Genomic DNA, 23,994 nt, shown 5'->3' with positions numbered 1-23,994 from the left:
GCCCACCCACACTAGGGAGGGCAATCTGCTTTATTCAGTCTACTGATTTAAATATTAATCTCATCCGAAAACACTCTCACAGACACACTCCAGGGTAACATTTGACCAAATGTCTGGGCACCCCAGATCCCAGTCAAGTTGACACATAAAATTAACCATCACAATAGGAATGGCTGTTTTCTACAAGGGGAATCCAGGGGCAGATGTCAGGGGTCCATGCAAAGCTGAGGATCCCAGAGTGAACTTGGCCAACATAAAGAAACCAGACTTCAGGGCTGGAACACAGCCATGGGACTCCAGGGTGTGAAAAGTGTCTTAGCATCAGGCCCTCTGTCCAGAGGCCCACAAGGACACCAGGAGGACCCACCTGGGGTTGAACTTTGTTCTATCGTGAATAGTGCCATTACAAGAGACAGTGACATACCCATATTGCTGTCAGGTATTAAACACAGCTAATCTGCAGGGGAAAAAAATGACATCTTGGAATTTGGAACAATGTTCTTGTCAAAGATCCAACCTTCCCTGGTCTGTGACCCTGTTGGGACTCATGAGTCTCTGAGACAATGTTAACACCCTCTGTTCGCAGATAAAGAAACTGAACTAGAGAGAGTCTGGGGTGCTGTGGCCGAAGTTGCACAACTGGCCATCACAACCTGAGCCCCTGCCTTCCCTCCCAGGACCCTGTGGTGCTCCCAGCCCCGCCAACCACTGCCCTGACCTCCCCCAGCTTACACGGCTCCGTGTGACCGGGCCTCTCCGTCCTCCACCGAGTCAGAGGCGGATGGTGGCCACCGCATGTGGGTGACTGAGCCCCTCCACCGAACCTGGGGGGTTCACTGCCACTGGCCTTTCTGGACGTTATCCACTGGCTTCACCACAGTCACGCTGCCTGTCTCTAGGCAGAAACAGGAGCGCAGGGGCTCCAGAACCAGCACAGGGTCCTCAAGAGGCCCTCCATCCTCCAGGAGCCGCCACCAGTCCAGGCAGACTCAGGCCCCATCAGTGTTTCAGCTCCGGGGGAACAGGCGAGGTGGCCATGACCCTCAGCCTCAGCGCCCAGCCCTCCCCTCGCCTCCGTCTCCCTCACTCACTGCAATAATCTGCTTTAGCCATATCTGCTAAAAATACATCTCGCTTCTCTGTGACACTTACTAATACAGTCTATTTCAGGCCTGTTCGCAGTCTTATGTACAAATGCCCGTATGGGTAGCAGTGAGTATGTTCAGAACGTCAGAGCATTTCCTTCAGGAAAGCTCCTCTCGGCTCTGCTCAGCACATACATCTGAAAAGCAAAGCTTTCTGCACTGGATGGGAATTGGATATATAACCTTCCCACGCTGGATGGGCATTGGGGATATAAAAGAAAAAAGGCTGGGGTCAGAGGAGAAAGGAAGAGGCCAAGAAGGAGACAGCTGTGCACGCCGTGAAGTCCACAATTCCTTCTGCCCACACCTGCTCCTCCCTCACGGGCACACGCCCGGCCCCCAGAGTCACGGTCACCCCAAAAGCAGCTGCAGAATGGCCTCTCCATTGAAGCCACAGGACATGTGCTAGAAACCGGGGGAACATCTAAAAAAAAGGCACAGACCAGGCTGAACTCCGCAAGCCATCCCCAGGAAGCTGTCTGCCATGGCTGAGGCCCGGGCAAGTTATCATTTCCACTGCACAGTGGTCCCCTTGTATGAGCTCATCCTCCCCTGAGCGACGACCCTGCTGGCTTCCCTCGGCCGTCTTGGAAGGCTCCCTGACTTTCCTGGCGTCTCCTAGAACTTTGGCTCTCTCCTCTCATACACAGGAGATAATGACAGCTCTCCGTCTCTGATTTTGCCTTCCTGGAGGAAAGGAGGGAGAAGTCTTGTATGACCAGTTTTCAAAGGTCTTCCTGCGTGCTTCCTTTTTCTTGTTTTGTCCCAGATCTGACATATTTAATTCATCTTCCTTTATTCGGAGGTGAAACACCAAGGCAAACAGTGACTGGGTGTCACTGGCTGCAGAGAAGGTACTCAAGGAAGGGAGAGAAGAAGGACCCCAGGGTTGGGGCCAGAAGAGGGAGGAGGATGCCTGGGGGTAGCTGGAGCTCAGAACCCAGCTGGTGCCATATTGACATCTTTCCGATTGCAAAGCTCCTGGGTGACGGACACGTAGGTAAGCACAGAGTGAAGCATTTAGAATGCCAACTCCACCCTGCCCTTTTCAGCTCCCAGGACCTTGGCTGGGTGCACCAACCTGAACTTGGAGCCACTGTTCCCCAGTTAAGAAATCAGATCCTTAAAAAAAATTAAAACATTTTAAAACAAAAGCGTGAGACCGAATGATGGCCTCTCAACCAACATAGACTGGAGTCTCCCAAAGTCTGGAATTTGGGACTTTGCCAGCCCCAGACACACAGGAAATGGCCGGACAGAGATGCTTAATGGTAGGAAGGAGGAAGCTAATCCAGCCAGAAATTATCAGAATGAAGGATTACAAAAAAAGCTAAAGGTACTTCTCGGACTGTATTGTCTCTTGAACACCTAGCTAGCACTGTGATCTGGCCAGGAAAATGATTATTAACAACCCTGACATAGGAGATTCTAATGTCTGAAAACTTCATGCACTCCAGCAATGGCAGAATCTTATTGATCTAGGCTTGATTCCACCCTCAGTAATGGAAAACATTGGGATAAACGAAGAACCCTCCAGCACCAATACGGCACCCCACCGGTGAGTTCAGATGACCAAAATTAGTCTTATCTCCTTGGGGTCTATCTTCAGGTGCTGCGCTGAACCCAATTACATCCGTGTAACAAAAGACAGTCACAATCACAAGCTGTTTATCATGCGTGCCCCGTGGGCTTGTCTTGGAAGCCAGCACAGATGCCAATGTGTGTGTAATATACACACGAATATGGAAAAAAGCCACTAACACTGAAGTTTCCCAGACCTCATCCCTTTTTATTTTCTCTGCTAGTCCTCTGAATAGCTCATCTTGAAAACCGTAGCTGCCAAGACAGAAGAATTCACTGCTTGAGAAGGAAAAAAAATTCCATTATTCCAACTTTCTTTCCTTGAGCCTGAAGAGAATAGTGATCATGACTGGTAAGATTTCTTCAGCGAGAAGTTTACTTCTCCAGTTTACTTACCACGTGGTACAAAGGAAGTGGGAATGCAGGTGAGGTGACCTCAAGGCCCTCACAAGTGGTCCCCACACATCCACCCAGCTCTGAACGTGAACTGCAAGAAATGCCTTTCCCCCTCCAAATGCCCCGTCTGCTCTATCACATCACTGCTCAGTGCGGTCTGTGGACCACGGGGGCAGGGGTGGAGACGAGAGGGGAGAGGGAACAGAAGCAGGCAGCCCCAGTTCACTTCCCGCTCTAGAGAGGGATGCTAAAAGCATGAAAGAGGTAATGATTGCTTCTGGAGTTCTTCAGCTATAAGATGCTCTATAAATACCAATAACCACCCCCTCGAGGGAAAACACATTTCGTTACAGCGGAGGTAAATGCTGCAGCAGCCTGCAGAAAAGATGGGCTGCATCTCGGAGGGATCTTCTGGTACCCTGAGTGCACCCAGAGTAATCACCAAGTAGAGTGGGTGACCCACACAGCATCCTGCTTTGACCGGAGAATGGTGTACCCCAGATTGCTGGCATCTCATAGGTCTATCCATTTTGACTTGTCCATCCGATGCACACTCATTAAGGACCCCGCTATCTGCCTGAGGGGCACTATGGCATTGTGGTTAAGTGCCTGGGCCCTGGAGCTGGGCTCCCCGGCAGGAAGCCCAGCTCTGCTCACACACCAGTCGTCTGACCTCAAGCAAGTCACTGAATCTCTGTGCAGTGAGGACACGGGGGTCCTCACTCATCACACGGGGATGATAACAGAAGCCACTTCACAAGGTCATTGTGAGGATTCATCCGGTTCACCCGTGTCCAGGGGTCAGACCTCTGTCTGATACACAGGGAGGGCGAGAGAAGGGACCGCTACGGAACCTACCTGCCAAATGTAAGGGTCTGTAGTATTTCATTTCTTCCTTGACTATTTTAAATTCGATTATTTTAGCATCAAAATCAAGATGAAAAAGGAAGGAGTTAGCAACTAGAAGTGGACCCAGCACTTAGCCATGTGTGGAAAACACAGAAGTAGAAGATGAGGTCCCTGACTGGGAGCCTCCAGAGCCCCAACAATGAAGGGTATTCAGGTGTTTTAGCTGCCAGGTGGCAGCATATAAAGGGAGTGGGGAAAGGAGCATCATCCAGACATTGTTTAGAACTGCCAGCTCACAGCAATCACAAAGCAGACAGGCTTTTGGTCCATGTTATTATCGTCTGAAGTTCTGCATTGGCAAAGCCCTCTCTCAGCTCCTGTGACCATCGCTTCCCTTTGCCTTGTTACCCCCGTGCATGCCAAAATCTCACCTAAAAGAGAAAGAGCCGCCCACCTGAATCTCCCACCAGGAAGCCCTTAGTCCATCCACCCTGGGCAGTGAGCACTGTCCTTCCACTGCAGGGGACCCGAGGTGCCCTTACCATCAAGAAGAGGGCACACCTGCAGTCAGACAGGCCCAAGTGTGAATCCCTGTCCTGCCGCTTAGCTGAATGGCTCTGAGCAGTGGTTCCCAAAGTGCAGTCCCTGCAGCGGCAGCAGCGGCAGCAGCTCCCAGGAACCCGTTAGAGATGCAACTCCTAATGCTCCATCACAGACCTGCTGAATCAGAAGCTCTGGGCATGGGGCCCAGCAGCCTGGGTTTTAACAAACCATCCGGGGATTCTGATGCCCGCCCAAGTTTGAAAACCACTGGCTTCGAGAAAGTGACAATTTTTTCTGGGTCACAGTTTCCTCACTCAAGAAAGGGGGTTAATAACACTCGCCTCATGAGGCTACAATGTAAGAATTAAAAGAGATAGATGAGAGACTACCATGTAAGAATTAAATGAGATAGATAATAGATGTCAAGCACTGGCTACGGTGCCCCAAATACGGTAGACACTCAATTCACTCTACTTATTATTATCATTATTTTATTATTATTATTTTATTATTATTACTATCAAAGTCAGTGGAACAGATTCACAAAACAGCAGTAGCTCAGAAACACCTAGAGTAAATAAGATCGGAATCCATGACAGCCCTGCTTTTCAGGGAAGTCGTTTAAAGGATATTCCAAGGACAGAAGCTAAGGGGAGTTGTCAGATACATCCTACCTTGCCCAAGGTCGCCTGAGGGCCCCTAGGATCCCGGGGTCACTCATACACACTACCTGTGAACCATGGAGATTCCCACTAACTGACTCCTCAAGCATCTTGAGGGCTGGGAATCTCAGAAACCAAAAGCATTCCCCATTTTATTGTTAAAATAAGGATAATATGAGTTTTGAGGCAATGTCACTGGAGAGAAAACTAGAGGTATCTGAGTTCAAATACTGGTATTTAAAATGTATAATGGAATACTAGCAAACAGAATCCCACAGCACATTAAATGTATCATACACTATGATCAAGTGAGGTTTATCCCAGAAATGCAAGGATTCTTCAATATATGCAAATCAATCATCGTGATACACCATATTAACAAACTGAAGGAGAAAAACCATATGATCATCTCATTAGATGCAGAGAAAGCTTTCGACAAAATTCAACACCCATTTATGATAAAAACCCTGCAGAAAGTAGGCAAAGAGGGAACTTTCCTCAACATAATAAAGGCCATATATGACAAACCCACAGTCAACATCATCCTCAATGGTGAAAAACTGAAACCATTTCCACTAAGATCAGGAACAAGACAAGGTTGCCCAATAGTGCTCTCACCACTATTATTAAACATAGTTTTGGAAGTTTTAGCCACAGCAATCAGAGAAGAAGAAGAAATAAATGGAATCCAAATCAGAAAAGAGGAAGTAAAGCTGTCATTGTTTGCAGATGACATGATACTATACATAGAGAATCCTAAAGATGCTACCAGAAAACTACTAGAGCTAATCAATGAATTTGGTAAAGTAGCAGGATACAAAATTAATGCACAGAAATCTCTTGCATTCCTATACACTAATAGTGAAAAATCTGAAAGTGAAATTAAGAAAACTCTCCCATTTACCATTGCAACAAAAAGAATAAAACATCTAGGAATAAACCTACCTAAGGAGACAAAAGACCTGTATGCAGAAAATTATAAGACACTGATGAAAGAAATTAAAGGTGATACAAATAGATGGAGAGATATACCATGTTCTTGGATTGGAAGAATCAACATTGTGAAAATGACTCTACTACCCAAAGCAATCTACAGATTCAATGCAATCCCTATCAAACTACCACTGGCATTTTTCACAGAACTAGAACAAAAAAAATCACAATGTGTATGGAAACACAAAAGACCCCGAATAGCCAAAGCAATCTTGAGAACGAAAAATGGAGCTGGAGGAATCAGGCTCCCTGACTTCAGACTATACTACAAAGCTACAGTAACCAAAACAGTACAGTACTGGCACAAAACCAGAAATATAGATCAATGGAACAGGATAGAAAGCCCAGAGATAAACCCACGCACATATGGTCACCTTATCTTTGATAAAGGAGGGAAGAATATACAGTGGAAAAAAGACAGCCTCTTCAATAAGTGGTGCTGGGAAAACTGGACAGCTACATGTAAAAGAATGAAATTAGAACACTCCCTAACACCATACACAAAAATAAACTCATAATGAATTAAAGACTTAAATGTAAGGCCAGACACTATAAAACTATTAGAGGAAAACATAGGCAGAACACTGTTTGACATAGCAAGATCTTTTTTGACCCACGTCCTAGAGAAATGGAAATAAAAACAAAAATAAACAAATGGGACCTAATGAAACTTCAAACCTTTTGCACAGCAAAGGAAACCATAAACAAGACGAAAAGACAACCCTCAGAATGGGAGAAATTATTTGCAAATGAAGCAACTGACAAAGGATTAATCTCCGAAACATACAAGCAACTCATGCAGCTCAATATCAAAAAAACAAACAACCCAATCCAAAAATGGGCAGAAGACCTAAATAGACATTTCTCCAAAGAAGATATACAGACTGCCAACGAACACATGAAAGGGTGCTCAACATCACTAATCATTAGAGAAATGCAAATCAAAACTACAATGAGATATTATCTCACACTGGTCAGAATGGCCATCATCAAAAAATCTACAAACAATAAATGCTGGAGAGGGTGTGGAGAAAAGGGAACCCTCCTGCACTGTTTGTGGGAATGTAAATTGACACAGACACTATGGTGAATAGTACGGAGGTTCCTTAAAGAACTAAAAATAGAGCTACCATATGACCCAGCAATCCCACAACTGGGCATATACCCTGAGAAAACCATAATTCAAAAAGAGTCATGTACCAAAATGTTCATTGCAGCTCTATTTACAATAGCCAGGACATGGAAGCAACCTAAGTGTCCATCAACAGATGAATGGATAAAGAAGATGTGGCACACATATACAATGGAATATTACTCAGCCATGAAAAGGAATGAAACGGAGTTATTTGTAGTGAGGTGGATGGACCTAGAGACTGTCATACAGAGTGAAGTAAGTCAGAAAGAGAAAAACAAATACCGCATACTAACACATATAAATGGAATCTAAAAAAAAAAAAAAAAAGAATGAAAAAAAAATGGTCAGAAGAACCTAGATGCGAGATGGGAATAAAGACGCAAACCTACTAGAGAATGGACTTGAAGATACGGGGAGGGGGAAGGGTAAGCTGGGACAAAGTGAGAGAGTGGCATGGACATATATACACTACCAAATGTAAAACAGATAGCTAATGGGAAACAGCCGCATAGCACAGGGAGATCAACTCGGTGCTTTGTGACCACCTGGAGGGGTAGGATAGGGAGGGTGGGAGAGATGGAGATGCAAGCGGGAAGAGCTATGGGGACATATGTATATGTATAGCTGATTAGCTTTGTTGTAGGGCAGAAGCTAGCACACCATTGTGGAGTGATTATACTCCAATAAAGATGTGAAAAAAATAAAATAAAATAAAATAAAGATGGTTTCAAAAAAAAACAACCACCTCTCCTGTAGATGTTAAACAATTCCTGGTAGATGTGTGGGGCAGTACAGGCAGATTTTGTATAAAAGATTATATATACCATCTTCTATAAAAGAGTATACCTTGTATAAAAAGTATAAAAGAGAACCTGTAAAAATGATATATTAAGAACGGAGGTGTCTCCCTTTGTGTTTTGTTGATTTTTTGTATTGACATGCTTTGAATCCTTTCTATTTATTTTTGTGTAAATTCTAGAGGTATTTTTGTTTTGTGGTTACCTTGGGACTTACATATCTTATAACAGTCTAACTTAAGTTGTTAACAACTTGAGTTCAATCACATACAAAAACTCTACATTTTAACTTCTCTCCCACTTTAAGTTACTGTTGTCACAATTTACATTCGTTCCTAATTTTTGTCTTTAAACATATTTTAGTCATAGCTATTTTAAATAATTTCCTCTTTTAACTTTTATATTTGAATTAAAATAGATTTACCTACACCAAAAAAAATAATAATAATAAAATAAAATAAAATGTATAATGGAAGTCCTTAGAACATGTTCTGAATTGCTGAAGGGTATTTTTAGTAAGGAACGGTGAGAAGAAGAATCATGTCCAAACTGACAGTGTCTGGAATCCAAGAGCTAAGGAGAGAACAAGCTGGAAGAATTTCATCTTGGATTAAACACCACCGTTACCTAAAACAACTCTGGCAGAGGTCACAAGGGCCTCCTAACAGCCAAATGCAGTGGACATTGGTCAACCACTGTCCCCTCTGGAATCTAACAGTTGATGGCTTCCATCCCCCTCAATCTCCTCCCCTTGACCTCCAACACACCACCTGTCCTAGTTCTCCTACCCTCACCCTTACCTCCCTCTTCCTCCTCCTCTGGGGCTCCTCCCCCCACCCACACAGCTGCCATACCTCCCACTTCTCTTCCAGCCAACCCACTGAAATCCCATTCTTCCTGCTCTGGAGTTTGTGTTGTGCACATGAAGATAATGGAATGAAAACTCCCTAGGTCAGGGACCATCTCTTCATCTTGGTCTATCATCTACTCTGTCCCCTAATATGGATACAGAGGTGAACAGAGAAGAGGCTGGTCTGTCTTTAGTCTCCTCTTCTTGTGCCTTTTTTTTTCTTTCTGGTGATCTCATCCCCCTGGGCATTTGGATGACCTACCTCACGGCCACCTCCAGCCCCAGATTAATCCTGAGCCCTGGAACTTCACACCCCACCACTACTTCCCTCCACCTGGATGTTCCACCAGCATCTTGAGATCAGGATATCTGTAAGTGAACCCATTACCCTTCTCATAACAACCATTATGACTCACCCCAAGTTCAAGTTCAGAGTTGGGTACACAAATTCAGGTGGGAAAACCTATGACACTGAATATCAATTTACTCTCCTAGTTTCATCTGTCACCTCTGAAACAAACCGAGACGATATTAACCTTCACAACAGATGTGACCAAAATAAAATATCCTGACACGATAGGAGAAACATCTATAAAGAAATATAACCATCCTCTTTGAATAGGACTCTAAATTCACATTAATTATACTGTTATCTTTATTTCATTTTCTAGTTCCATTAGACAGTTGTGAAGTAATTATCCCCACCTTGCAGAGCATTCACAGATCCATGGAGTTTCTTCTCCTAGTTTGGAGAAGCCCGAAGTAGATGTACTATCTGTCATCTCTCAATACCCTCCCCATTTGCCAGTCCTTCTAGGTAGTAGGGCCATGCGGTCACCCAAGCTAGAAATATAGGACTCCCTCTAGACTCTCCTCTCTTCCTCATGCCCCACCATGAAGTGCAGACTCGTGAATGCCCCTATTTCTACTTCCTAGACTGTGCTCAAATAAGCATTGCTCTCCTTGCTCCTCCCCCCACCCCCCATTTCTGCCAGCACTTCCCCAGCTCAGGGAGCAGTCATCTCCTGCTTGGAACTTCTCAGTAAGTGCTTCCTGTCTCATGTCCACTATGCTTCCTATTTCATAAAAGTGAGGAGGAGAATCCATTCTAAAACATACTCCTCCTGAAATCTGCAGCTAATATTAAGTATGATTCAACATAGTAGGAAAGGAAGGAAAAGGAGGAGGCAATTTTCATGCCCATAAACACAACTATACCATAGTTCCCAAACCCAGAGCTAGGAGGGGTTAAAACTTTATGGAAGACCCAAAAGAACTGAAAGCAGAGAACTGAACAGATATTTGATATATATTCATAGCAACATGATTCACATTAGCCAAAAGATGCAAGCAACCCAAGTACCCATGGATGGATGAACAGATAAACAAAATGTGGTCTGTCCACCTAGAGATTATCATATTGAGTGAAGTAAGTCAGACAGAAAGACAAATACCATATGATATCACTTATGTGTAGAATCTAAAATATGACACAAATGAACTTATCTATGAAACAGAAACAGACTCACAGACGTAGAAAACAGACTTGTGGTTGCCAAAGGGGAGGGGTATGGGGGAAGGGATGTACTGGGAGTTTGAGGTTAGCAGATGCAAACTATTATATATAGAATGGATAAACAACAAGGTCCTCATGTATAGCACAGGGAAATATATTCAGTATCCTGTGATAAACCATTATGGAAAAGAATATGAAAAAATGTATATATATGTATAACTGAATCACTTTGCTGTACAGCAGAAATTAACACAATATTGTAAATCAAATACACTTCAATAAAATAATTTTTTAAATGTGGTCTATCTATATGGTGAAATATTATTCAGCCTTGAAAAGGAATGAAATTCTGTCACGTGCTACAACATGGGTGAACCCTGAGGGCATTATAAGTGAAATAAACCAGACACAACAAGACAAGTATTATATGATTCCACCTATGTGAGATACCTACAGTAGTCAAATTCACAGAGACAGAAAGCAGAATAGTGGCTGCCAGGGGCTGGAGGGTTGGGGGGAAATGGGAAGTTGCTGAACGGGGTGTACAGTTTGTTTCAGAAGATAAAAAGAATTCTGGAGATGGATGGTGGTGATGGTGGTACAACAATGTGAATGTACTTAATGCCAATGAACTGTATACTTGTTGCTAAAATGGTAACGTTTATGTTATATATATATTAAAAGTTTATATAAAACTTTATACATATGTAAAGTTTATTTTATAAATATATATAACTACAAAAAAATGATTTAAAAAAAAAACAACCATCACGGATGAGGTACCAATTAGGGTCACTGTCAAAGAGCAGCTGCTTCCCCTGTCTTCCAGCAACTCCCTAAAGAAATCGCTGTACCCAAAGGTACTGTTAGCAAAACTGCTAGCTTCCCATCCAACCCAGAGATGGAAGGAAGGTCCAAAGAGACTTAAGAAAAGCATCTAATAAAAACGAAATTCCTTTTATTATACAGCAGAATACTTTAAATCCTATCAGCATCTTTCTCATTTAAGTCAAACATTAAGTTCCATTAGCATATAGGGTTATGTTTTGTTAGAAACGAATGTTGGTTTAAAACATAGGTTCCAGAATTGCCTTTTCAGTATATATAATTCTGAGAAAGTGATTCTAAAAAGGTTGTTCCACCAGATTCCCCCACAAAAATTGCAGGGACTTCTAAGCAGCCTTCCAGAATCAAGTCTCCATCTGTCTCAAAGAGAAAGAATTATCTACACAAACCTCAGGTCCTTTCCCCCATGACTTGACACCTTTCCACGGCCCCTCGGGGCCAGCACGGTAACGTCCAGCTCTGGAGTATGAGAGGCAGCAAGCTGAGCTGTTAGAGGATGACTTCTGGGCTATCTGGTCACCCAGAGTTGACTCCTGACTTGAATCCCAGTTCCACCCTCTGCTGTCTGAAAGACGTGTAAATCTCAGGCTCTCTAGCCTCACTTTATTTATCTGTAAACTGGAGACGATAATAGCTCCTTCCTCTTAGAGTTGCCATGAGGATTAAATGAATTAATAGCTATAAAATGCTCAGTGTTGTACACATAATAAGGATCATGTAAGTGTTAGCTATTGCTATCATTTTGATATACAAGAATCTTCACGATGTGGCCACAGGCTCTTTTTCCAAGTGCAATTTCTGTCCTTGATTCCTGCACGGATCACCCTGCTACCTGATCTTCACCAACACATCACACCGTTTACGCCTCCAGCTTCACATGTGCTGTTCCTTCTGCCTGCACGCCCTTCTCCCTCTGCCCCTCGTTGACCTGGCAAACTCCTGAAGGGGTGTCAGTTCACCGTGGGTGGCTTTCCTGGCTCCTGGACAGACTTATGCCCACTTTCCTTTGGGTTTCTGATGGCCCTTACCCACCATCAAAGCAATCCCCACCTTGGACACGTGTCTGCTCACCTGGCTCCCTAGGTGAGGGGCAGAGGGAGAGGCTGTGCTACTGATCCCTACACACGCGGCCTCAAGCAGAGGGCCTGGCACATAGAAGACATCCAATCAAATATGAATGAATGAATGCTGAGCAAAGAAAGAACGAGACTAATACTGGGAATGAAAGAAGAGGAAAGAATGAGACAGGCTGGACCCAGGACACATTTCACGTGGTCACCTGATAGGCAAAGCCAGCCCCGCACTGAAAACTGGGTTCACCATCTTGAATGAGATGCTTTTCCAGCTAGAAGTCAACATCGGGACGAGTGAGCTCAGGCCCCAAAGTCAACATGAAAGAGAATCAAAAGAAAGTTGTCCCATTTGTACCCAGGCACAGGGAGGCAGACCAGGGCTGGTGCCCACTCTCCAAGAGGAGCAAGCCTGCTCCCACGGCCTTCAGGGAGCACACGCACAGGCAGGGAAGCAAGATCAATAAGCAGCCGCTCTACCTCCGGCTTCTGATCTACACGGGTCAACGGGGAAGGAGAACTAAAAATAAACGTGCAGGAAACAGACACAGGGTGAAAGAAGAAAGGGAGCAAGAGAGGAAAATGAGAGGGCACTAATGGTACTCTGACTGCAAGAGGGAGGGTCAACCCCAACCCCTCCACACACACACACACAGTGCATACACACACCACACACACACACTCGTACATACATCACACACACCATATATACACACACACACGTGCATACACACCACACACTCATACATACATCACACACATACACACATACGTGCACACATACACTACACACAGTTGCACATACATCACACGTGCACATACATACACTCATACACGCGTGCATACATACACCACACACTCGTACATACATCACACCACATACACACACACGTGCATACACACATATACACACATGCAAACACACACCACACACACACTCGTAGATACATCACACACACCACACACATACATACACACACACATATACACACCCCACATACATATACATACACACACATGGGGGCCCTGTTTAGTACAGAGGCGGCAGTACACTGGGCCATGATGCTCACTTCAAACCAAGACTGGGTTTCTTGGGATTCAAAAGGCATATATAGTATTTTAGGGGAGATTTATATGAGGAATATGCCCAGATAGTTCATTTAATGAGAAATGGAAGAAACAACATACAATATGAAAGTAATTGTGTTAACTATTTATGCATAGAAAAAGCCTGGAAAATACCTTAAAAATGTAACAGTGGTTATTTTTGAGTGGTAGGATTAGAGTTGATTTTTACATTCTTCTTCATGTCTTTATATATTATACAAAATACGGGGAGCACTTTCCTTAATTTACAAAAGCAAGCTTAGACATACTATATAGAAAGCCAAGGTTTTCAAAGCATCAGAGAAAATCATTATGAAATCTGGGAGGCAAACATTGCCATCGAGGCTAGTTGTGTTTCCGTAATAATGGGCATTTTGACACAATCTGAAAAACCTAATGATCTGGTTGCTTACTAATATGTGAACATTTGGAACCACTGAGACATATCTTTGAATACAAAGAAAAATCTAAAGCAATCAAGCAGGAATTCACCATCCTTTTTCTGATTTTCATCCATTTACTCAAATATCAGAATATGCCCGTAAGAAAATGTTCAATACTTAAGAAGAAGAACCTAATAAACCAAAAAAAGTGAGGACAGAGAAAAAAATCTGCCAGGAATAACAAAGTTCAGCGAGAACTGATTACGTGTCAAGGCTTAAAAGAATAATTTAACACGTGCACTTTCCAAATCCCTTGAAAGGGTCATTTCAATGAAATTGTTCCCCAAGTAAAATATAACATTAGTTTCTCCAGAAGCTGCAAATTTGGAAACCAGATTCTTAAAAACATACTAAATTATATTATACTATATTTTCAAAAGCATATTATTATATTAGCTTTTCCTGGGAAAAAAAGTTCTCAGCATTCCCACATAGTAGTTGTTGTTTATGCAGTTATTTAAGAAGTAGTAATTCCTGTGAAAGGCGTGTCTTTTATTTTCCAAATCTATAGCAGAGGATGGCAAGTCAAATAAGGGAATATTATACAAATGTCGCCTCCCTTTGCCGTGTCTAAGCGAAGGCAGGGAATTACTGCAGGCTGTCCGCACACCCAGAGGGAAAGCCTGCCTCAGAGGCAAGAGTTAATTCCATGAGTTAGTTACTTGGACAGTCCAAAATGCAGACATTTACAGGTCTACATATGCAAAGGACGGGGGAGGGCGGAACCTCGATCTTCTAACCTAGAACACTGAATTTAATTCTGGAGTATAAAAATGCTGAGAGTTTTTTTCTCTCCCTAAATAGAAACAAGACCACCTTCCCACTTCAGAGAAGCCCCCTTAAGCTCAGGGGGGCCATGACATCCAGGGTCCCAGGAACAGAACCAGCTCTTTGCCCTACACTACACCACTACCCTCCTCTTCTCTCCCTGTTTCCTCTGTGTCAGGGGAGCTACAGGTCTCCCTCTGTGGAGATGCTGACTTCATTTCCATTAGCCTTAATGATCCACCTTTCGGGGGCAGGATGCTGTGTGGGCTGCTGAGGGCAGATGAGACTTGGGAAGAGACTGCTAAGTAATGCATAAAAAGAGGCGTTACCAGCCCTCCAATACCTAATTATTTGCTTGCCTGAATTCAATAAGAAAAACAACCCCATGAAAGAAAAGGATGACAAAGACAGAGGCTCACTCTTCTCAAACCTTCAGGAAACTCTGGTTCCAAAGGGGGACGGTGTGGTCTGGGATTTGGGTGAAGACCAGACTTGGAGCCCCCGTACCATCACACATGATCCTGCCACGTGGACTGGAGGCTGGAGGGAAAGGGGGATCCGGGTGGCAGGGGTGCCCACCAGGGGGACAGCTCATCCCTGGACAATGCTCTCTCCTTGCCTTTGGGCTGCCAGACGGACTTCTTCTGTTCTCAAGTCCTACACATGCCCTGGGAAAACCTCTCCTCATCGACTGGGGACTCCCCCAGCCCAGTCATCCTACACTCAGCTGTCTTCCACATCTGGGAACCAGCCTCATCTCAACAGCTGTCTACAAAGTCTGGTTCCATCTTTGCCATGGTAGCCCACAGCCTGGCTTTTATTCTCCCCAATCATATGTCGCCACTTTAAAATCACTTGAAAACAACATATTTGAATAAAATCAGCAGACCATCCGAATGACACGGATGTACTGTCAGCATGTCAGCATCCTGGTTGTGATATTGGGCTACAGTGCTGTACGATGTTGCCACTGGGGAAACTGGATAAAGGATACATGAGCTCTCTACATATTATTCCTATAATATGTTACATATGTATTATTCCTGTATTCATGTAAATCGACAATTACCTCAATTAAAATGTCCATTAAAGTAAACCCAAAGAACATATTTTATAAGCTTCATGTGAATAGAGACCAACCAAGAGGTCATCCTACATGAGGATCAAGATGGTCATACAAACTGAGCCTGGCTGCCGTCCAGGCTTCTATCATTCAGCAAATACGTATGTCAGCCCTCAGTGTGCCGGTTACCATGCCAGGTATTATGACATCTGCCTCAGCTGATGTTCTCAGAAAATGAATAGCGATGAGAGAAAAATCACTGAGGAAGGCCTCGTGTGCCTGACAGTTTCAATTGTTTAACAGGGGCAAAAATATTTAGACACCCATGAAATAACCACACTATTTACGACCGGACATTGCTCCAGTAACAATTCATCATCTCCCATAGTTCCAGCTGTCCAGAAAACATGAGGGTGGATTCCCCACCACCAGCTCTGACTACTGACTACACGCTTAACCATGGCATCCTTCATCCTTCTGCTTTCCACCTATTTAGAAACAAGTTTCTCAAGGGGCGGCGAGAGAGAACCTGGTACTTGGTTTGCTTCAAAATGAGTTCTCAAAGTCCTGTGTAACCAAAAATAAACTCAAAATGGATTAAAGACCTAAATGTAAGGCCAGACACTATAAAACTCTTAGAGGAAAACATAGGCAGAACACTCTACGACATAAATCACAGCAAGATCCTTTTTGACCCACCTCCTAGAGAAATGGAAATGAAAACAAAAATAAACAAATGGGACCTAATGAAACTTAAAAGCTTTTGCACAGCAAAGGAAACCATAAACAAGACAAAAAGAGAACCCTCAGAATGGGAGAAATTATTTGCAAATGAAGCAACTGACAAAGGATTAATCTCCAAAATTTATAAGCAGCTCATGCAGCTCAATATCAAAAAAACAAACAACCCAATCCAAAAATGGGCAGAAGACCTAAATAGACATTTCTCCAAAGAAGATATACAGATGGCCAACGAACACATGAAAAGATGCTCAACATCACTAAACATTAGAGAGATGCAAATCAAAGCTACAGTGAGGTATCACCTCACACCAGTCAGAATGGCCATCATCAAAAAATCTACAGACAATAAATGCTAGAGAGGGTGTGGAGAAAAGGGAACCCTCTTGCACTGTTGGTGGGAATATAAATTGATACAGCCACTATGGAGAACAGTATGGAGGTTCCTTAAAAAACTAAAAATAGAACTGCCATATGACCCAGCAATCCCACTACTGGGCATACACCCTGGGAAAACCATAATTCCAAAAGAGTCACGTACCACAGTGTTCATTGCAGCTCTATTTACAATCGCCAGGACATGGAAGCAACCTAAGTGTCCATCAACAGATGAAAGGATAAAGAAGATGTGGCACATATACACAATGGAATACTACTCAGCCATAAAAAGAAACAAAATTGAGTTATTTGTAGTGAGGTGGATGGACCTAGAGTCTGTCATACAGAGTGAAGTAAGTCAGAAAGAGAAAAACAAATACCATATGCTAACACATATATATGGAATCTAAAAAAAAAAAAAAAAATGGTTCTGATGAACCTAGTGGCAGGACAGGAATAAAGACGAAGATGTAGAGAACAGACTTGAGGACACAGCAGGAGGGGGAAGGTAAGCTGGGACCAAGTGAGAGAGTAGCATAAACATACATACACTACCAAATGTAAAACAGAGAGCTAGTGGGAAGCAGCTGCATAGCACAGGGAGATCAGCTCGGTGCTTTGTGACCACCTAGAGGAGTGGGATAGGGAGGGTGGGAGGGAGGTGCAAGAGGGCGGGGATATGGGGATATACGTATATATATAGCTGATTCATTTTGTTATACAGCAGAAACTAACACACCATTGTGAAGCAATTATACTCCAATAAACATGTAAAAAAAAAAAACCAAACAACAACTATTAGGTATAAAATATGCTACAAGGATATACTGTACAACATGGAGAATATAGCCAGTATTTTATGATAACTGTAAATGGAGTATAACCTTTTAAAATTGTGAATCACTATATTGTACACTGTAATTCATATAATATTATACATCAACTATACTTCAATTTAAAAATAAAAATAATTTCACCTTTAAATAAAAAAAACCCTGTGTACCTTTTAACCAGAAAGTTCTGGAGATCTTCAACAAACAAGCCATGCATGACAGGCCATGACAACCCTTGTTTAACATGCTGCTTTGTTTGGTAACTCTTATTTATCCAGACGACATGTAGCTCTCAACTAGTTTAAACAGCCCTTCGGAGCTACCATGGTGACCTCCCCATAACTCACAAAGATCAAAGGCACAGTCCCAGGGAACAGACTCTTCCCAAGGGATGGAGGTGTCAAGGACCGACAATCTTCCTTGGCATATTTATTGCTGCTTGCAACGTATCAAAGTATTTTTAATCCATGATCTCATTTGCTTCTTATGATACGTATCAATACTTTTACTTGATGAAACTGAAACTAACTCTCTCAAATATTTATCAGTTCTTGCTTACTCAGGAATTGACGATTCAACGTAATTTTAGCCTTTTTCTGGCCTTCTCCTAGCTTTGGGGACATTTTACCCCATTTCTACCAGGGAGCAGGCAATAGTTTAGGAGAGAGAGAATGGGTCTTGAGTCTGGGAGGTGAAGTTACAGTTCAGCTCCATAATTCACCGGTGACCTTGCATTTAGCTTCCCTGAACCTCAGTCTCTTCATCTGTAACGAGGGTTAACATCCACACTGCAGGGCTGAAGGGAGATTCAATGTGACAACGTGAATAGTCTAGATAGTGGTTGCTCAAAATGTTACCCCTTGTGTCAAAAGTTGTTTTTTGAAGTAAGGTTCATTCAACAGAAATAAGAAACTAACAACCAATGTGAAATTTTAGGGTTATCAGAGAATTTTAATTATCTGCATGAATTGCTGGGTAATTGAGAATCGTCCATAATAAGTGGCTGCCTCAGAAATGCCCAGATTAGCAAGAGGATTTCTTTTTTCCTTTCGTTTATCTGAGCTGGTAAAGAAATGCTGCCCTGTTATCTTATCCTTCAATCAGAGATCCCCCATTAAAGTTCTGCATATAACTAAAATCCACAGAATTCTAAGTACTTTACAGGTGTGTCCTCGTCGGATTTCCACATTATGGCTGTATACACAAATGCAGGGTTTAGAAATGATTATTATTCCCTGCCGATGCCCAGAATGACTGGGAAACAAGTGTGTGCTTAGCCTCTGGCTGAAGAGAATTGCATTATGAACTATCTCTAAGTGGCCAAATTTCAAAGAATATGAAATATGATGGACTTCCCTGGTGGCGCAGTGGTTAAGAATCCGCCTGCCAATGCAGGGGACACGGGTTCGATCCCTGGTCTGGGAAGATCCCACATGCCACGGAGCAACTAAGCCCATGCACCACAACTGCTAAGCCTGCGCTCTAGAGCCCGCGAGCCACAACTACTGAGCCCACGTTCCGCAACTACAGAAGCCCGCACGCCTAGAGCCCGTGCTCCGCAACAAAAGAAGCCACCACAATGAGAAACCCGCGTACCACGACTAGAGAAAACCCCTCCGCAGCAATGAAGACCCAACGCAGCCAAAAATAAATAAAATTAAAAAGAAGAAAAGACATATGACAAAACGCACTTGGAGTGAATATACTGACCACTCCTTTCTGCCTTGTCTGACATTAGCCATTAACACTAAACCTCTCAAATTATTGTATGGGTGCCAGGGGGGTGGGTGAGCCGCAAAATTACAATGACACATCTTCCTGATGCACCAGTGTCCTCAAGGAGAGTCCGTGAACCATCCAGAGATGCCTGAGTTCTTGTGTTTACTACTCTCTACACTGGAGAGTCCTCGGGGGAAAGGTTGAAGAGCACTTCTGAGGGTGAAGGAAAATGCCAATTTATGGAACACCCATCTGCCAAGGCCTGTGCCAGGTGTCTGCACACCATCACTTTGGTTAATTTCTTACTTAGTCATTCAACAATCATGGGAAGAAGAGGGAAGAACAGTCACAGACTTATTACTGTTTTGAGATACATTTTAACTGGGTTTTCAGAACCCAGCTCAGCATTTATATCACATCTTTGAGTCTCAGGCCCTAGGTGAGAAAAAAGCACCAGGAACTTGGTAGTGAAAACACACCAGCGGCAACCGCAGACATGAGAAAATTGGTTGGCACAGATACAGATGTGCTGGAGGGGTATGAATTCTTGTGGTTTACTTAAAAAGGTCAACTTTTGAATATAAACAAATGATCAAATTTACTAAAAAACACTCATAAACACCAATACATGATACATTTATAAATATATACACATACTTTTTTAACTCTTAGAGTTTAATTTCATTCCCTAACCCAGCTAGTCAGGAAATAAGTTTGCTCCCAACACGAATTCCAGCCACTTGTCTGCTCGACGGAATGTTGCCAGAGATGCACCTTCTCTAGCACAATGCTCCTTTCTTCTTCCCAGTCCACTCAGAATGGTCCTGTCCATGCTACTGTTAAGTGCTGTCCTCTGAATTATTCTCATCAACATGATAAGACCCTCTTACCTTAACTGGTTAAAAATAAAAGCTTCCCGAATCAAATCAGCCCACTGAGCCTGTTTCGTCTGTCCTTGGACCCCCCCTCCTTTTACAAACGTCAACTCTATTTCTGTTGTCCTTGTTACTATTGTCATTTTACACCCATCGTGCCGGGCTGCCCTGAGACGCTCACAAATATGGTCAAATGCTCATCAGCAGTTAAAAAAAACTCTTAACAGGCCAGAAATACAAACTGAACATTCAGGAAAACGTGCCCATAAAATAATCATTTATTTTTCATAAATTAACAGAACTGGGGTTTTGGCAAACCCCTAAAACCACTGTGAACACACACACGTCTTCTTTCATTGACTCACAAAGGAGCTAAGGCCCTTGCTGTGTGCAGAAGATGCAAGAGGTGTTGGATGGGAATATTCAGGGTAAGCGGATAGCAGAGCATAGCGTCTACTGTGTACTTAGGAGACAGAGATGCTCCCAGGAGAACAGTCTTCAGTTTCTGTGACAAGCAACAAACTTCTGGCTCCAAAGATGTTTTGGCAAAACAACACCGTCTCCACCCGGGGCTGCTCATCTGCTATTAGGACCATGTATCGACTACAATCATAGGGGAAGAATGCCTAAAGCTAATTGTGAAAGATTTCCACTGCTTCGGGTTACGTTTACTTTAAAGATGTCTCTCGCTGAACTGCAGCCCCAAAGAGCAAAAGGCATTAGAGAATCAGCCCACCTTTGCTGAATTTCCCCACTGCCCTATCTCACCTTTGCATCCTGTCTTTCTTATTTCCTCTTTGAAAGCTGAATTCAGTAGTCACAGATGTAGAAAACAAATCTATGGTTAACCAAGGGGGAAAGGAAGGGGGAGGGATAAGTTGGGAGATGGGGATTGACATATCCACACTACTATATATAGAATAGATACCTAATAAGAACCTACTGTATAGTACAGGGAACTCTACTCAATACTCTGTAATGACCTATATGGGTCTATATGTAATGACCCCACTGTATTACCCCATCTGTAAGAATATTGTTCACAAAGGCACCACAAAGACGTAGGGATGTAGATCAGCAATGACCCTCCCTTCTGACCTCCGCACGGACCCCTTTTACCTCCTTCCCTGGACCCCAGCAGTAGCAGGCTTCTCTCCCTCGCTCATCACCTGCTTGTTGTCTGCCTGCTCCTTCAACAACGCCAGCCTTATGAAAGCCTGGACCGTAAGGCGCCTGCTGACAGCGCCCAAAATAGCGCCTGGCACGTCGGATTGGCAGATTGGCTCAAAAAGCACTGAATGCACTGACTTAGCTTCCGAGAAATGAAACGGAGCCCATGGCCTCACCTTTTCATGATGCATTCAACCAGCTTCACGCCACCTACTCTTGGTCTGGTTCAGTGTCAAAGGGCAATGCCCAGATAGATTCACTTCCGCTGGTTGGTTGTTTTCTGCATCATTCAACAAGTCAACATGATATAAAAAGATACGTGCAGGAGCTGTTCCTGTATCTATTCCCGATCGCTCCGTTCCCCTCTGCCTGCTCCAGATACACATTTATATTCGTTTCCTGTTTATCCATCCAGCATTTCTTTATGAAAATATTAGCAAATTCACCTATATATATTTCACAACCCAATCTTTCTTACATATAGGTACCACACTGTCTACACTACTTTCCACCTGTTTCTTGTACTTGGCAATGTACCCGGACATCATCCTACATCAGAATGTAGATCTTCCTCACTCCCTTTTAACAACTGCACAGCATTCTACTGTACACATACACCATCCCTCAACTGCTCCCTGATGACTGATGGACACTGGGTGGCTTCTGACGTTTTGGTGTTAACACGCAAAGTTTCAGTGATAACCGTGTACACATGTCATTTCATTACATGAGCAGGTGTATGTACAGGGAAGATTCCCAGGCCAGGACTGCATATCTTTAATACTGATTCACACTGCCAGATTCCCCTCCTGTAGGTTGTTAAAAGATATTGTTAGGTGGCTATAAGGAGGTGGTGATGCCTTAAAAGTACGTGTGCCGCGTCGGTCACTAGAATTTTTCCCATTCTTGTCAAGGGGAACGCTAAACTAATTCTTCACTTTCATTAAATCCAGGCTCTTTTAAAATTTAAATCAATGCAGCATCTCCTGATGACGGTCGGTTCAGTTTTCCTATTCTACTTCTATCCGTCAATTCTCTAGGCTAACAGATTTTCCCTCTAGCAACTTATTAGAGGAAAACAGGCTTTCTAAAAAAGCCTAGTTAATATGGGGGGGAATTAAATTTTTATAAGTGTATTCAGGGGTTCTCAATCAGCAGCAAATTTTTTACTTCATCACAATATCCAAAATGACATGGAAAGAAAAACATAAATGAATATTTAAAATCTTTATTCATTCCACTTCAGGGGACTCCCCTCAAAACTAGTTTATATTCTCAGAGTTTTTAGTAATTCATGACTCTTTTTCACAGTGAGAACCTAAAATTAGAAAATGATGGCTATTTGCAGAATTAATGAAAAGGTCCTTTTCCCACTCCTTTTTGGTTTTTTTGTTTTTTTTTTTTTGCAGTACGCGGGCCTCTCACTGTTGTGGCCTCTCCCGTTGCGGAGCACAGGCTCCAGACGCGCAGGCTCAGCGGCCATGGCTCACGGGCCCAGCCGCTCCGCGGCATGTGGGATCTTCCCGGACCGCGGCACGAACCCGTGTCCCCTGCATCGGCAGGCGGACTCTCAACCACTGCGCCACCAGGAAGCCCTCCCACTCCTTTTAGAGACAGCATGAGGAAACAACGTACTTTCACATGAGAATCTCGGCTTTCAGGAAACTGACCCTCTAGCTTAGGATATTCATCATAGTCAAGGAGCACAACAATAATCTGCTTTCGTACCAGCACGGTTTGCTAAATACAAGTACACTAGACTAAATTCGTTCCTTTGTTTGATATACGGTTGACCCTTGAACAACGTGGCAGCTGGGGTACCAGTCCTCCCGGAAGTTGAAAATCCAAGTATAATTTAGAGTGGCTCTTCCATATCCAGAGGTCTGCATCCCAAGGATCAACCATCCACAGATAAAACAACTGCAGATGACGTAGTACTATAGTATTTACTATTGAAAAAAAATCTGCGTAGAAGTGGACCCGCGTGGCACAAACCCATGTTGTTCAAGGGTCAACTGTACTTTTGTACCATGCCGTCAACACACTTTAAAACCATTTGGCATGGACAGTACGATATCCTTTCCTGTGCTAGTGACTGTGAACTTCAATTCCGGGGACAGTCTGTTAACCTTAATCAGTAACTCATACTCCATCCACCAAAGACATGCACAAGAGTATTTTTAGCTGCTGTATTCATACTAGCCCCAAACTGGAAACAAACGTCCATCAAGTGTAGAATGTGTATCTAAATTTCATACAACCGAACACTACACAGCAACGGGGAAAAATGAACAATTTACATACGCAACAACATGAATGAATCCCACAAAATGTAAGTATGATTCCATTCATGTGGAATTTAAATCAGGCAAAACAACTTTATGGCGACAGAGGTCAGAATGATTACCCTTGGGGAGGGGGACATTGTTCCAACTGGGAAAAGGGGACCAGGGACCTTCTAGGGTGATGCAAATGTCTTACATCTTGATCTAGGTGGTCATTACATGGGTTAAA

General features: G+C 43.3%; 1 protein-coding gene and 1 non-coding gene across 2 annotated transcripts in view; both read right to left on the bottom strand.

Annotated features, from left to right (window-relative positions):
* CAMK1D (calcium/calmodulin dependent protein kinase ID) overlaps positions 1 to 23,994 on the bottom strand; it is a 417,163-nt gene that overhangs the window by 311,498 nt on the left and 81,671 nt on the right. The gene's annotated exons all lie outside the window — the stretch shown is intronic.
* LOC136119737 (U6atac minor spliceosomal RNA) lies at positions 22,301 to 22,431 on the bottom strand. The gene has a single exon (XR_010655697.1). It is a non-coding gene; the product is annotated as a U6atac minor spliceosomal RNA (small nuclear RNA).

Source organism: Phocoena phocoena, chromosome 2 (genome assembly GCF_963924675.1).
Source record: "Phocoena phocoena chromosome 2, mPhoPho1.1, whole genome shotgun sequence".
NCBI classification, from domain to species: Eukaryota; Metazoa; Chordata; class Mammalia; order Artiodactyla; family Phocoenidae; genus Phocoena; species Phocoena phocoena.
This window is presented reverse-complemented; position numbering and strand designations above follow the sequence as displayed.